A 15,456-nucleotide genomic window follows, 5' to 3' on the forward strand; every position below is an offset into this window, starting at 1 on the left:
CAGCAGATCGTTGGATTAAAGCTTTACTGAGCAAGGCCCTGCCCAGGGCATGACCCATTTTTTCCCACCACCAGTCCCTCCCATCAGGAAGCTTACACAAGCCTGTTAGCCTCCTCCATCAGAGAGTAGACAGAAGAAGCAAGAAGAACCACAATCCCACAGCGACTAAAACAAAACCACATCACAAAAAGTTAATCAGCATGAAAAAGCAGAAAGTTACGTATCAGATGAAGGGACAAGATAAAACCCCAGAAAAACAACTAAATGAAGTGGAGGTAGGCAACCTTCCAAACAAGAATTCAGAAAAATGATAGTGAATATGATTCAGGATCTCGGGAAATGAATGGAGGCAAAGATTGAGAAGATGCAAGAAATGTTTACCAAAGACCTGTAAGAACTGGGACTTCCCTGGTGGCTCAGACGGTAAAGCGTCTACCTACAATGTGGGAGACCCAGGTTCAATCCCTGGGTCGGAAAAATCTCCTAGAGAAGGAAATAGCAACCCACTCCAGTATTCTTGCCTGGAAAATCCCATGGACAGAGGAGCGTGGTAGGCTACAGTCCATGAGGTCGCAAAGAGTCGGACACAACTGAACGACTTCACTTTCACTTTATAAGAACTAAAGAACAAACAGAGATGAATAATATATACTAGAAGGAATTCGTAGCAGGATAACTGAGGTGGAAGCACAGATAAATTACCTGGAGGACAGAATGGTAGAAATCACTGATGCAGAACAGAATTTAGAAAAAAGAATGAAAAGAAGACAGCCTAAGAGACCTCTGGGACAACATTAAATGCACCAACATTTGCATCATTGGGGTTCCAGGAGAAGAGAGAAAGAAAGGACCTGAGAAAATATTTGAAGAGATAATAGCTGAAAACTTCCCTAACATGGGAAAGGAAATAAACAGCGAAGGGCAGGCAGCACAGAGAGTCCCAGTCAGGATAAACCCAAAGAGGAACACACCCAGACACATAGTAATCAAACTGACAAAAATTAAAGATAGTGATAAAATATTAAAAGCAACAAGGGAAATATGACAAATAACATATCGGGGAACTCCCATCAGGTTATCAGCTGATTTCTCAACAGAAACTCTACAAGCCAGAAGGGAATGGCATGACATATTTAAAGTGATGAAAGGGAAGAAACTTAAAACCAAGAATACTCTACCCAGCAAGATTCTCCTTCAGATCTGATGGAGAAATCAGAAGCTTTACAGGCAAGCAAAAGTTAAAAGAATTCAGCACCACCAAACCAGCTTTACAATATGCTAAAGGAAATTCTCTAGGCAGAAAACCAGAGAAAGAAAAGCCCTACCTATAGAAAATAAACCCAGAACAATTAAGAAAATGCTAATAGGATCATACATATTGATAACTACCTTAAATGTAAATGGATTAAATGCAGCAATCAAAAGACACAGACTGGCTGAGCAGATGAAACCTGTGCATGCATGCACTTCCACTTACCACGTCAGTCTACTTGACCCCCTAAATTACACGTAATTATTTTATATTGTTGGGTTAATCATATTCCAATCATGGCTTGCGGTTGTAATTATTTATTTTTCATCTGGTTATTGATTGTGAAGACTGGTAAACATCTTTTACTATTGTGATTATGTACTTTTACTATTGTGATTAATACTCCCTTAATACCACTGTATGCTCAGATGGTAAAGAATCCACCTGCAATTCGGGAGACCTGGGTTCAATCTCTGAATTGGGAAGATCCCCTGGAGAAGGGAAAGGCTACCCACTCCAGTATTCTGGACTGGAGAATTCCATGGACAGAGGAGCCTGGCAGGCTATACAGTCCATGGGGTCACAAAGAGTCGGACACGACTGCTGCTGCTGCTGCTGCTAAGTTGCTTCAGTCATGTCCGACTCAGTGCGACCCCATAGACGGCAGCCCACCCGGCTTCCCCGTCCCTGGGATTCTCCAGGCAAGAACACTGGAGTGGGTTGCCATTTCCTTCTCAAATGTATGAAAGTGAAAGGTGAAATGAAGTCGCTCAGTTGTGTCTGACTCTTAGCGACCCCATGGACTGCAGCCTCCCAGGCTCCTCCACCCATAGGTTTTTCCAGGCAAGAGGACACGACTGAGCAACTTGTTAAAAAAAAAAATCATGATTGGTCAACAGAAAAATGATAGAATTCTATATCATCAAAACTACCATTTAATAGAAAAACCTGTAATCACTTTTTTAAAATTCAGATGCATATCAGAATTATCTTGGAAGTTTTTGAAAAATACAAATACCCAGGTATTCCTTTATTTTTTTTTTTGCCAGAGCTCCAGATATATTTCTAATGAGCAGCCATGTTTAAAAACAACTGGACAACATAAGGAACTTTTACTTTTATCTAGTTTGTTTCACTTTTTCTATTTCATATTCAGTGCTCCCATTTCATTTAGTTTATGTTTTCCAATTTCTCCATCTTTTTTTTATGTTCTTTCTCAAGCCTTTATCAAGCATAGTAGGAAAGCTTTTGTATACATATATATAAATAATATGTATAATGTATATGTTTTAGAAAACATGAATTTTTGCCTAACTAAAAAATTAATGACATTTTGATTCCACTTGTTTGATTTAGTATGAATAGATTGCTAGGTTTCTAATTTAAAAAATAGATACGCAACAAGTAACAAAAATTTACTGTTATCACAGGAAACTACAGTCAATGTCTTATAATAACCTATGATGGCAAAGAGATAAGCATTACTAAATTTAGGAAAAGAGAATTCTTTTTTGTATGTGTAATTCAGTTACACGGACATGACTGACTGAACTGAACTGAACTGATGATGGAAGATAATTTCAAAAATAAAATATGTGTATATGTATAACTGAATTACACATACAAAAAAGAATTCTATTTTTTTTTAATTTAGTAATGCTTATCTCTTTGCCAGTTTTTCTAAATGTCTTACGGACATTTAATAATGTAGGAGATACAAAATTTTAAATGTATTTGTGTAGGATATGATGAATATTAACTAAATATAAATCTATTATATTTAAATTATCAATGACATCCAAGATGCTCTTATTCTTTTTTCTGCACTTGATAAAATATTCTCAGAGAAATGTTAATATATCTCACTATAAGTATATATTTTTTCTTTTCCCTCATATTTATTCTGATTTTTGCTTTATGTATCTTTGTTTCTTTGTTATTAACAAGTGTAATGGTTTATGATGTCTATCTTCTTCAAGAATTGTACCTTTTATCATTAAAAATATTCATGTTTCATTTAAAATAAATAATTAAAAAAATTAAAACAAAAAGGTACATTGTATAGCTCAGGAAATTATAACCATTATTTTATAAAGAAAAAAGTAGTTTTCTTGTTCTAGAACTTCACATAAATAGAAAAATGCAGTATAAAAAAATGACCACCTAGGAAGAATATACAATGATTAAAAGATAATAAGTGCCAAGATATAGTAACAACGGTTACTATATGCCAGGAATTATGCTAAGTATTTTATATGAATTATCTAACTACAATTATTATTGATGGGTATGGTTACGATTTTGATCACTCTATTTTATAGGAGGGGAAACTGAGGCTTAGAAAGGTCACATGCCACATATATACTGAGAGGACTGACGTCTGTAATAGGTTGAGCTGTTCAGGACCCCATTCTTTTGTCCCATCACTCCTCAGACATTTGAATCGTTAGTTAATTAGAGTCTTGGCAGGCTACAGACTACGGAGCTGCAGAGTCAGGCACCACTAAGTGACTGAGCGCACACACAGCACAAGCTTTGGAGCTACAGAAGAATGTTTTCCTGTTGGCATTGATGTTTCTGGGTACATACGGAAAACCTAACTCCAGAAGGATCAAACCAAGGCAACAGAGATAAGTAGACCTGAAAGGTAAATGCAGAAGAGTTCTGCCTAATTGTCTGGGTCCTTGCATTCACCTGTGCCAGAGTTTAGAGCTACTCTTGGACTCCCAATTAGGAGAGTCCATGAGTTCACTCTTTTCTTAAGCTAATTTGATGGGTTGTCTGCCCTTGGCATACAATAACCACAGAACATAAAGACTCCACCTACTAATTAAGGAGGAAAAAGACAAATCAATAGTATAATGGGTGAAGCATGTGATTAGAAGCTCAATGAAGAAACAGCAGTGGAGGTTAATTCTGGAACTCCTATCTGGGGGGCCCATGCCTCTTTGCGGTGGAAGAGCGGGTGCTATTTTATCTGCTCCTCTCGAGGTCTCGCCACTGCTAAGACGCACACAGGACATCTATAGGTGGTGTCCAGCGGCTCTCCGGATATATAGCTGGTTTATCTTGGGATCATCTTATTTGGCTCCATGAAATAATTTTCCTTAAATATGGACTTAGGAAATATGAGAAATCGTTAATGATACATTGTTCCTGGAATATCAAGGAACAGAGCAAAGATCCCCCAGCCCCATTGGTTTCTGGCAGCCCCGTGGAGGTGCGGGCGGGAATGTGCTTCAGGAGGGCTGGAGGTCATTAACCAGCCCCTTTCCATAGAGCCTGCCTGCCCTCCCACGTGGCCTGCTGTGGAGCCTGTAATGAAGCCGACAGCTCCTCGAGGCACGGTCTCTCCCCCTTAATGCATGGCTTCTTTGGAGCAGAATCAATTACAGAGTTTTATTTTATTCCATCTCTATAAAATGGTTGTGGAATGATGCTTCTTTTGTGTTGGGAAAAAAAAACCAAACAATCCAGTCCCTGGATGGGAGAGTGATTGATGTAAAGCAGAGAATTTGCAGCACAGATTGGGATCTGTGACAATTAACTGCAAAAGTTTATTGAAAACCTACTCTGTGCTCAGCATTATGGAAGATTCCCGAGTAGAAATCATTATTGCTTTCAGAGAGCATTCATTCTAGCTAGCTTGGGAGGGAAGCTAGGGGACAGAGGAGCGAGTGGCCGTCCCTGACTCGCTGATAGAGAAGGTAAGGATGACCGAGGAGGCAAGTGAGGAGGGAACTGACCGTGTGTCCTGGAACTGGAGATGCCAAAAGCATAGACACTTGTTGCTTTGGGACAGGAAGGAGGAAGTTTAAGATGAGTACAGTTGTGTATAGCTCCGTAGGAGACTAATACCAACCTGAATTCAATACAGCTTCATTTTGTCTCTTTAAACATAGTGCGTTGGACTAGAAGCAATGACAATCCATTAGACAGAATACCCATCATTCCCAGTTTACTAAAAGCAACCAGGGCTCCTTGGAAAACTATTAGTCCAGGCAAAGGGCAGAAAAGTTTCAAAGGCTAACAGAGACAAATCAAAAGGGTACAGAATAAGTTTGAAAAGCACCACTGAATAAATCTGAGATGATTAAGCATTTAAAAAACTAGGACTACATTGGATTGAAACACATCAAACATATAAAAATCCCAAAACTTTGTTCATAGTTACATTATGAGGTGGCTTAGGGAATCAGTCTGATACAAGAGAAAGGAACTGAGTTATTTATCCTGCCTTAAAAAACATGAGGGGGAAATTCTTCTAAGAATCATGGCTAATATTAATACATGGCAAAGGAATGAAAAGATTAGAATGCCACCACTTAGTAACCCCAAATGAAAGAATCATTCTAGGCAAGGATTATTAATGTCTGCTGAAACTATCAGGTAAAGTTAATGGGAGAACTTTGTGATGGATGCATCAGATTGACGACATTTGGACTTGGGTCAATCCTAACATCACTGAGATTGGACAGTTAGACATTTGTGCCTCCTGAGGAAGAAGTGATAGAACTTCATAGCACCACCTATAAAGTATTCTTGGGAAAAAAAACCCAAACCTAATTCTCATGAAGCTGCTAGATTTTACTGTGGATTTACAGAAAACATGGGGAAGACATGAAAGTACACCTTGAGGATATAACCTACCATATTTAGAATATGAATTCTACAGAACAAATGGTCACCTCAATCACAACTACATACATCTGACTTTGACTAGATCCTTGAAGCAGACACATTCAATGGAATTATTAATTATTAGCTGTTCTGTTGAGTGTAGTAAATTTTGTGGCTATATTCCATATATATTAGAATCATACACTAAAGCACTTAGAAGTGAAAAGAAGTCTGAGAGCTGCTTTAAAATATTCCAGTAAGTTGAGGAGCCCTGGGAGCACTGATGAACCGGGGCAGGGGACCCAGGGTGGGGGGCAGTGATGTCCTGGACGGAGTGACGGTCCTCCCAAGCAGAAAGATCAAGTGGATTCTGGTGATCTGCCGAGGTCTGGGGGCCTCTCCAGCAAGTCTGTTCTGTTCTGGAAACCAAAAGGGCCCTTCTTCATCTCCGGCAACATGGCACTGCACCGCCCTGGTTTCAGACTGTGCTGTCTCTACTGCTCAGAGGTTGGAAATCCATTATGAAGTCACTGTTCAGAATTTGGTCATCTGCATTTGTGTGAGGTGGTTGTGGGGATTTCTGCGGGTGGGTGGGGAGAAAAATTGTCATCCCTCTAAAATACCTATCATGAAAAAAAACAGGACAGAATGTAAAGAAAAGACAGGTGGCAGCTTTTATGAAAAAAGGAACAGAAGAACTGTGAACAAAGCTCATTTATTTCAAATAAACATGTATTAAGAAGTAAAAAAAAAAAAGCAACTACAATAAAAACAAGAACGGAGATGGGAAATAAATGAAAAAGAATGGCAGCATGTAGAGTAGTATTTGATGGATGTATGGGCTTATTCCACTTCTGTGAATTTTTGATGATTTTCATGATAGAGCTTTTAAAAAATCCTGTTTCAGTCCCTCTATGAATTTCCGCTGTAGAGCAGGGTTATACAGTTCACCCCTTATCCTAAAGTATCTTTGAAGATAAAGTAATCCAAGCTTCTCAGTGCAGTTTTCCAAAATAAAGATAACCCACCGATCCCCACACGTGCCGCAGTTTTGCCGGGCCGAGCCTCCGTGTGGAGCCCGGGACACAGAGGGTTAACAGCCGGTGCCCCGCAGCTGCGCGTGGGGCGTCCCCGCAGCTGCCAGCAATTAGGCTAGCTGGCAGTCCCCCCAAGACACTCCTGCTGCCTGATTAGGACTAATTGCTAGCCAGCATCTAGGTCCCGATCGATGAAATGGAAATCCATTAGGAAAAGGCGGTGCAGGAAGACACTGCCTTCTGGAGAGCGCGCGTACGCGGAGCTGTAGGCGTGTTCACTAGAGTTCACCGAGCGCGCCAAGGGAACCCCCACCCTGCCCGTGTTCCTGGGAAGTTACACTATTAAAACACTCTCGTGGTTCCCTTTTGACCCCCGAAGAGAGCCTCTTTATCCCTTGATTTTGGTCTATCACTGAAAGAAACTTGTGTCCGCCAAGAATAGCCTCACGCGGGAGGTTTCTTGGAGATGCCGCATGCAGCGGGAGCGCGCAGCGGGCAGGAGTCCCCGCGAAGGGTTCCGCCCGGTGCGGGGTTTCAGCTGACCTCTGAAATTTACTCAAAACAGCTGTTCCGCATCAAGTAGATTCAGCTCTCAGACGCACTGGTAGCTACTGAAAAAACTCACTTTAAATCCTTGCCAGTTTGAAATTGTGTGACTGGGCGCCAGAGGATGGCGGTTTTCATGGGAAGAATTTCAACTGACCACACGGCTGGGCTCTGAGAGTGCAAAGATTGTTAAGATCTGGTCCTGACACCCAAGGAAGCCTGTGATCTATGTGAATTCAAAAACAGACATCACAGAAAGGCTACTTAAACTGCTTATGAGAACGAAATAAGGAGGATTTTTAACCCAGCACTGTATTTTTTCACTTAATTGAAATTTTTGTTAAAATGAACCATACATATGCACAAGGAGTTTTGAGTTTTTACTTATTTGCAAGGATATTATAAATTCAAGGATATTATAATGAAGTCTGGATAGTATTATCTGAGAAAATACATTCCTGAGCTTACTTTAGGTAAGTTTCACAAGCAGGACAAAAAGTCCTTGCTTATCTGGTATTCAGGAACTAAAAGTTCCTCCATGTATTGGACATGAAGACTAAATTCAAGCTGTGACTGTTTCTCCAGAAATAAAATGCCTCTTTTAAAAAGCTTATGAACATCAGACAGGAGAATAACTACACTGTTATTTTCCAACTTGGTGCAGAGGCAAATTCTTGATCTTCTTGGACTGAATGCAAAAGTCTGAAAAGCATTAAAGAAAAACTAGTGTTTTTAAAAAAGATTACTATATGTTCTTAACTTATTTACCTCAAATATAATCTAGAACAACCTTTTAAAGCACTTCAGAGTATTCATTTGCTTTAAAATCAGATTCATTACAAGTGATCCATTTATTCAAGTCAGCAGCGACTCGTTTAAGTTGCTGTGCATATTTAATAATTAACTGCATTTCTGTTAAAACAATAATTCAGATTTTCCCAAAGCAGTACTGTATAGCTGTTTAATTTAGACTTGAGATGACTTCAAATGCTGTGACCATTTTATAAAGAAATCTTTAAACTTCCTAGAGGGCTTCGCACCACCCCCGTCCCACCCCCAAGGACAAGTGCCACAGAAAGGGACAGAAAGATCCCAGGGGCAATGATCTGGGTTACGCTGTTCAGTTATGTCTCTAAGGTAATCAACACTTTTCGTTTAGAAGACTTTCTGATGGGAGGGGATTCTTACCATTACTTTGTGTTGTTGAATCCGGATGAAGTCATGCAGGACACTGAAAGTGACAGATAAGTCTCAGTGACTGGGTTCAGGGAGTCATCAAGAGAATAGAGGTTGTCAGTGACTGGCAAATTTACCTTTTTTAAGTACTATATTTTTGTTTCAGAGAGTGTTTTCATAACAACTATATAGTAAGGAGACAAACTGCAAAGGAAATCAAATCTCATTTTTTAATACTTAGAACTCATACTCATTTGACCCCAAAGAAGACCAGTATCACTGATTATATGGGCCCATAAACCTGGGAGAAGGGAAGGGCTGTGACCAAGACTACACAATTTACTAACAGTAGAGCTGGTCCCAGAATCAGATTCTCTGTTTCTAATCCATTGATCATCCTTTGCTATTCTTTTGACTTTGCTATTTTTTTCCCTAAATTTGTCTCTCTATTTCCTTTGTTTCCCATTCCCTATTTATTCTTTATCTCAGTTGGATGCTTTTAATTTCTCCCCTCTACTTTTTCTTCTCTTTTCTTTTCAGTTATGTAAATTTCCTGTAATCCAGAAATTGCTGCGTGTGTGCAGGCTCAGTGGATCTGTTGTACCCAACTCTTTGTGACCCCACGGACTGTAACCCACCAAGCTCCTCTGTCCATGGAATTTTCCAGACAAGAATACTGGAGAGGGTTGCCATTTCCTACTCCAGGGAGCTTCCCAACTCAGGGTTCTCTTGTGTCTCCTGCATTGGCAAGTGAGTTCTTTACCACTATGACACTCGGGAAGCCCAAGAAATTGCTGAGCTACCTGGAAGTCTGAGTATGAGAAGGCGCTGACAAAGCAATCAGCAGACATATCTGGTGTTACAGCCTTTGCTACCTCAAAACTGCAGGACAGTTTTCCCGTTTAGTAAGTAGAATCCCATTTTAGTAATTAGAATATCATTCAAACTTGATGCATTTGATTATGCTTAAGTTTTGTGCAGTTAACAAGGAAGAACTCTGAAATAAAAATCTAGATCCTAAGAGGTCTTGATCTTAAACGTTCATATTCTATTTTTACCTAACTTTTAAAGGAAGTTCTCCTACTGTAAGATTTGAGGAACTCTGGCAATCTCAGTGTGAAGTGGAGAATTCTGAAGTCCAGTTGGTAGTTCAATTGCTCCCGTCTTAGGAGTACTTCTGGGCTTCCCTGGGGGCTCAGATAGTAAAGAGTCTGGTTGCAATGTGGGAGACCCGGGTTTGATCCCAGGGTGGGGAAGATCCCCTGGAGAAGGAAATGGCAACCCACTCCAGTATTCTTCCCTGGAGAATTCTATGGACAGAGGAGAATGGTGGGCTATAGTCCATGGGGTCAAAGAGTCAAACATGACTGAGTGACTAACACTTTCTACACTTTCTTTCTTAGGAGTACTTCACCTTCCTTGGTAGAGCAGGACTTGCTGGCTACTTGTTATTCTGCTTTGGTTCCATTGTCCTTATTTGAACTCTTGTCATTCTAAGAATCCCAAAATCTTCCTTACAGCCCTGGTTTGATTTCCCAGTGAATAGGTCTCTAAACTTAAAAAGATCCAAGCCAGTGTATGAAGTTAAGAGACAGCAGTAGACTCAGGAGTTAATGAGAAAAAAAGTATTAGAAAAATCACACTAAAGTCACAAAGCAGAGAACTTGGGACCAAGCCCTGGGTGCTTTCAGATAAAGACAGAGAGTATCTGACTCCATCCTTGGAAAGGCAACTTCAACATCAAAAAACTGAAATCCTGGCAAAACACTCATCTTCCATGTTTGAGTATAAAGTGGAACACTTTAATAATTAGGTAATACCTTTCTACTGTTTAAACATTCTCACATGGTATACTTCTCCTTTCTTTTTCAATAGCTTTATAGAAATATCATTCAATTATATAAAGTATAGAATTCAATGGACTTTAGTGTATTCACCAAGTTGTGCAACCACCACCAAAAATCAATTTTACACTTTCACCAACCCAAAAAGAAAGTTCACACCCATTGGAAGTAACTTCCCATTTCCCACCCGCACCCCACCCGCAGGTCAATCACTAACTAATATATATATTTTTTGGATGTGCCACACAGCTTTCGGGATCTTCATTCCTGGGCCAGGGATCAAAACCAGGCCCTCAGCAGTGAAAGTGCCAAGTCCTCCTATCTTATAGATTTGCACATTCTGGATATTTTATGCAAAGGAAATTATGTAACATGTAGCCTTTAGCAACAGGCTCCTTTCACTTAGCACTGTGTTTGCAAGGTCCATCCAGTTTATAGCGTGTATCAGTACTATCCAAGAAAAGGTCATTCCTTTGCATTGTCAAGGAATAGTAAATCACATGGATATACCACAGCTTATTTATCCATTCATCAAGTTGATGTGTTGTTTCCATTTTTTGGCTATTATGAATAATGCTCCTAAAAACATTTGTGTGGGCTTCCCCAGTGACTCAGTGGTAAAGAATCTGCCTGCAGAGCAGGAGACGAGGCAGACTCGGGTTTGATTCCTGGGTCAGGAAGATCCCCTGGAGAAGGAAATGGCAGCTCGCTCCAGTATTCTTGCCTGGAGAATCCCATGGACTGCAGCTTGGCGGGCTGCAGTCCATGGGGTTGCAACGAGTTGGACACGACTGAAGCTACTAAGCACGGCACACACAGCACACACACATTTGCGTACAATTTTTTTTTTCCCCAAAAAGTTATGTATTTTTTCCGTTTGGCTGTGCTGGGTCTTTGTTACTGCCAGGCCGCTTCTCTAGCTGCAGAGAGTGGGGGCTGCTCTCAAGCTATGGTGCACAGGCTTCTCACTGCAGTGGCTCCTCCTGTTGCAGGGCACGGGCTCTAGGGCGCGTGGGCTTCAGCAGTTTCAGGTCACGGGTTCTAGGCTGTAGGCTTGGTAGTTGTGGTGAATGGGCTTAGTTGCTCTGCAGCACGTGGGATCTTCCCAGATCAGGGATCGAATCTGTGTCTCCTGCATTGGCAGGTGGATTCTTTACCACTGAGCCACCAGGGGAGCCCTGTGTACAAGTTTTTATGTGGACATATGTTTTTGTTTCTTATATTCTGAGGATTAGAATTAGAATAATCTTAGAATTGCTGTGTCCAGAGGATTGAACGAAGAGGACTATTTTGAAGATTTCACATGTTTAAACATGTGAATTGGTGAAAAATAACATGGTTATCCAACAGATGGACACAGCGGAACTTTTGTAGGTGATGAATATGTTTAATACCTATATTGTGGTGCTAATAATATGGGTTTATACAAATGTCCAAATTCACCAAACTGTATCCATTAATTGGCTCAGAAGTAAAGAATCTGCAGGAGCTGATGGAGGAGGTGTAGGAGCTGTAGGAGACACAGGTTCCATCCCTGGGTTGGGGAGATCCCTGGAAGGAGGGCATGGCAACCCACTCCAGTGTTCTTGCCTGGATAATCCCATGGACCCGGGAGCGTGATTGGCTACAGTCCATAGAGTTGAAGAGTTGGACAGGACTAAAGTGACTGAGTACACATGCACGCACAATGATGTACAATAATACCTCAATAAAGATGTAATAAAAAAAAAAAAAGAATTGCTGCATCCTGACTGCAGCCATGAAATTAAAAGACACTTACTCCTTGGCACGAAAGTTATGACCAACCCAGACAGCATACTAAAAAGCAGAGCCATTACTTTGCTAACAAAGGTCCATCTAGTCAAAGTTATGGTTTTTCCAGTAGTCATGTATGGATGTGAGAGTTGGACTATAAAGAAAGCTGAGCACAGAAGAATTGATGCTTTTGAACTGTGGTGTTGGAGAACACTCTTGAGAATCCCTTGGACTGCAAGGAGATCCAACCAGTCCATCCTAAAGGAGATCAGTCCTAAGTGTTCATTGGAAGGATTGATGTTGAAGCTGAAACTCTAATACTTTGGCCACCTGATGCAAAGAGCTGACTCATTTGAAAAGACCCCTGATGCTGGGAAAGATTGAGGGCAGGAGGAGAAGGGGACGACAGAGGATGCAATGGTTGGATGGCATCACCGACTCAATGGACGTGGGTTTGGGTGGACTCCAGCAGTTGGTGATGGACAGGGAGGCCTGGCATGCTACAGTCCATGGGGTCGCAGAGAGTTGGACATGACTGAACAACTGAACTGAACTGATAGAAACTCCCCGCTTAACCTTTTGAGGAACTCCAGAGCGTTCTCCACAGCAGACACAGCACTTTACACCACCACCTACAATGGACAGTTTCCATTTTCTCCACATCCTCTACAACACCCGGATTATCTACTTTTCGACAGGATGAGAAGTGCCATCTCACAGTGGTTTTTGCTTGCGTTTCCTTGATAGATAATGACATTGAGCAGGTCTTCGTGAGATTATTAGCCAGTTTTTTTGAGAAACGTTCACTCAGATCCTTTGCCTATTTTTATCATTTAAATTTTTTAATTTGAAAGCAGCCTCTGTTTATTAACTGACCAGATTACAAAAATAATCACAGTAGATACCTTAGTTCATTCTTCTAATAAGCCTGTTGATCTAGTCTTCCCGATTGCCAGCATCTCTACCTTCTACAAAATGGGTGGTCTTTTCCTTCATTCCACCTCGTGGAGAAGAAAACCTGAAGTGCCGCAGGAAGTTGCATGCGTCTTTGAAACATTTTCCAACGGTATAGATCTCATGAATCTAATTCTTCATGCAGATGATGCCATCTTTGCAAAGAGATCGAGCAATCACTGTGTTATCTGTCAGGTCAATTCACTTCTTGTTGGTTTTGCCATAAGCACACTTGTAGATCAGTTCATTTACTGACCGCAGGTCTGGGGACTCTCATGCAGTGTATGGTTCCACAGTTCTCAGCGTGGTAACTGAAGTGTTGCTGAGCTTCACACAGGTGCCACTGAAGATCTGACAGAGGCGAACAAGCTGCAATAACTTTCCAACCTTTCGGCGAACGCCACCGATACTTCTGATCCTTATGACAAGCTCCAGTTTGGGTTCAGAGGGCACATAGATGTTGCTGGCTTTTCTTGCCATCCTAGCCATTCGAAACTTTTGCAGGTAATGGATATGATTCCCTATATTCCTGTGATACTGTCTGCCTGTATTCCTGTCATAATGCTTAGCTTTTTCATAGAACTTTTTCATAGATAAGCTTTCTCTTTGCTTTTCAAAGCATCTTTAGGGCAGACTTCTTTCTCAAGCTCTTGATCTTAAGCTCTGCAAAAATCTTTTATTTGATCTAAGGGTTTATGGCATAGCAAAAACCTTCTTTTTCTTCTCTTCTGAACCCTCCATGGTTCCAACCAGGAAAGACCTGCTGCTCCCCCTTTTTTTTGGCTGCACCACAATGCACGTAGGGGATCTTAGTTTCCAGTGTGTGTGCGAAATCACGTCAGTCGTGTCTGACTCTTTGCAACCCTAGGGACTGTAGCCCACCAGGCTCCTCTGTCCATGGGATTCATCAGGCAGGAATACTGGAGTGGGTTGCCGTGCCCTCATCTAGGGCATCTTCCCGAACCAGGGATCGAATTCACATCTCTTAAGTCATCTGCATTTGCAGGTGGGTTCTTTACCACTAGGGCCACCTGGGCCAGGGATCTAATCCACACTCCCTGGGTGGTGGAAGCGCAGAGTCTTAACCACTGGACCACCGAGGAAGTTCCAAAAGAAGTCATTTTGACTTAAGTATGCTGCAATTGATAACACATTTAAAAAAAAATTATTTCTTTATTTTTGGCTTAGGCAGCAGCTGGGCTCTTTGCTGCGGCATGTGGGTTTCTCTCTAGCTGTGGCGCGTGGGCTCAGAAGCTGCGTGCATGGGCTCAGTGGCTGTGTGTGTGGGCTCAGTAGTTGTGGTGTGTGTGCTTAGTTGCCCCATAGCATGTGGGATCTTAGGTCCCTGACCAGGGTTCGAACCCATGTCCCCTCCACTGGAAGATGGATTCTTAACCACTGGACCTCCAGGGAAGTCCCGGTAACATTTTTAATAGCAAATAAATTATCTAATTATTCTTGTGTTAAACAGTTCTTCAAATATTCAAGACCAGGAATCATATCTCCCTTTGTTTCTTTTTAAAATTGATTAACCGGTTTCTTTAAATGAGGGAAGGTCTGAATCTCTAAACATCATAACCACTTCAAAAAAATGTCTCTCTAAATTAAATGCAAAAACCTAAATGTGATCCAAATAATTCAGTGTATGAGATTATTATTTTCAGTACAGAGGGATAGGAATTAAACAGATGGATAAACAGAGAAGTAAACATGGACACATAATTAGATTAATACCTTTCAAAAATATATTTATTCAAACTTCAGGGGGCAAAATAGGAGAGGCAGTGAACATAGCATTCAAAGATGGAATCTGGAGAACTCAGCTCTTCAACAAACTCATTTAAGTCTTTCAAAAACCTCTAGGTAAATGAAATGTGCCTCTCCTTTACTTGAGAAACAGGTGGGAGGTGAGTCTGAGAGAGGCCAGGAGAACAGTGCTCACTTTGCACTGACATCAGCAGAAATGCAAATGGAACTTCTTTGGGTGTGTGGTCCTGGAGACCGTTTCAGTAACAGAATTCAGACCAGCATTTGAGGAGTGCTAACACAGGCACGGTATTGGGGGAAAAGTCTAGCCCAGGGCTTTTGTAGTCCATGAGAAGTAGACTGCCAACTTTTCTGGTAAGCCTTTGATTTAAATAAATGAGGTTCCCTGATGGCTCAGATGGTAGAGAATCTGCAGGCAATGCAGGAGACTGGCTTTGATCACTGATCATGAAAATCCCCTGGAGAAGGAAATGGCAACCCACTCCAGTATTCTCGCCCAGAGAAT

The 15,456-nt window shown here is 41.2% G+C and overlaps 1 pseudogene; it reads right to left on the reverse strand.

Moving 5' to 3' along the window:
* Positions 1–13,136: 13,136 nt before the first annotated feature.
* Positions 13,137–13,925, reverse strand: LOC129659692 (60S ribosomal protein L7-like; annotated as a pseudogene).
* Positions 13,926–15,456: the final 1,531 nt, after the last annotated feature.

Source organism: Bubalus kerabau, chromosome 8 (genome assembly GCF_029407905.1).
Source record: "Bubalus kerabau isolate K-KA32 ecotype Philippines breed swamp buffalo chromosome 8, PCC_UOA_SB_1v2, whole genome shotgun sequence".
Classification (NCBI taxonomy): domain Eukaryota; kingdom Metazoa; phylum Chordata; class Mammalia; order Artiodactyla; family Bovidae; genus Bubalus; species Bubalus kerabau.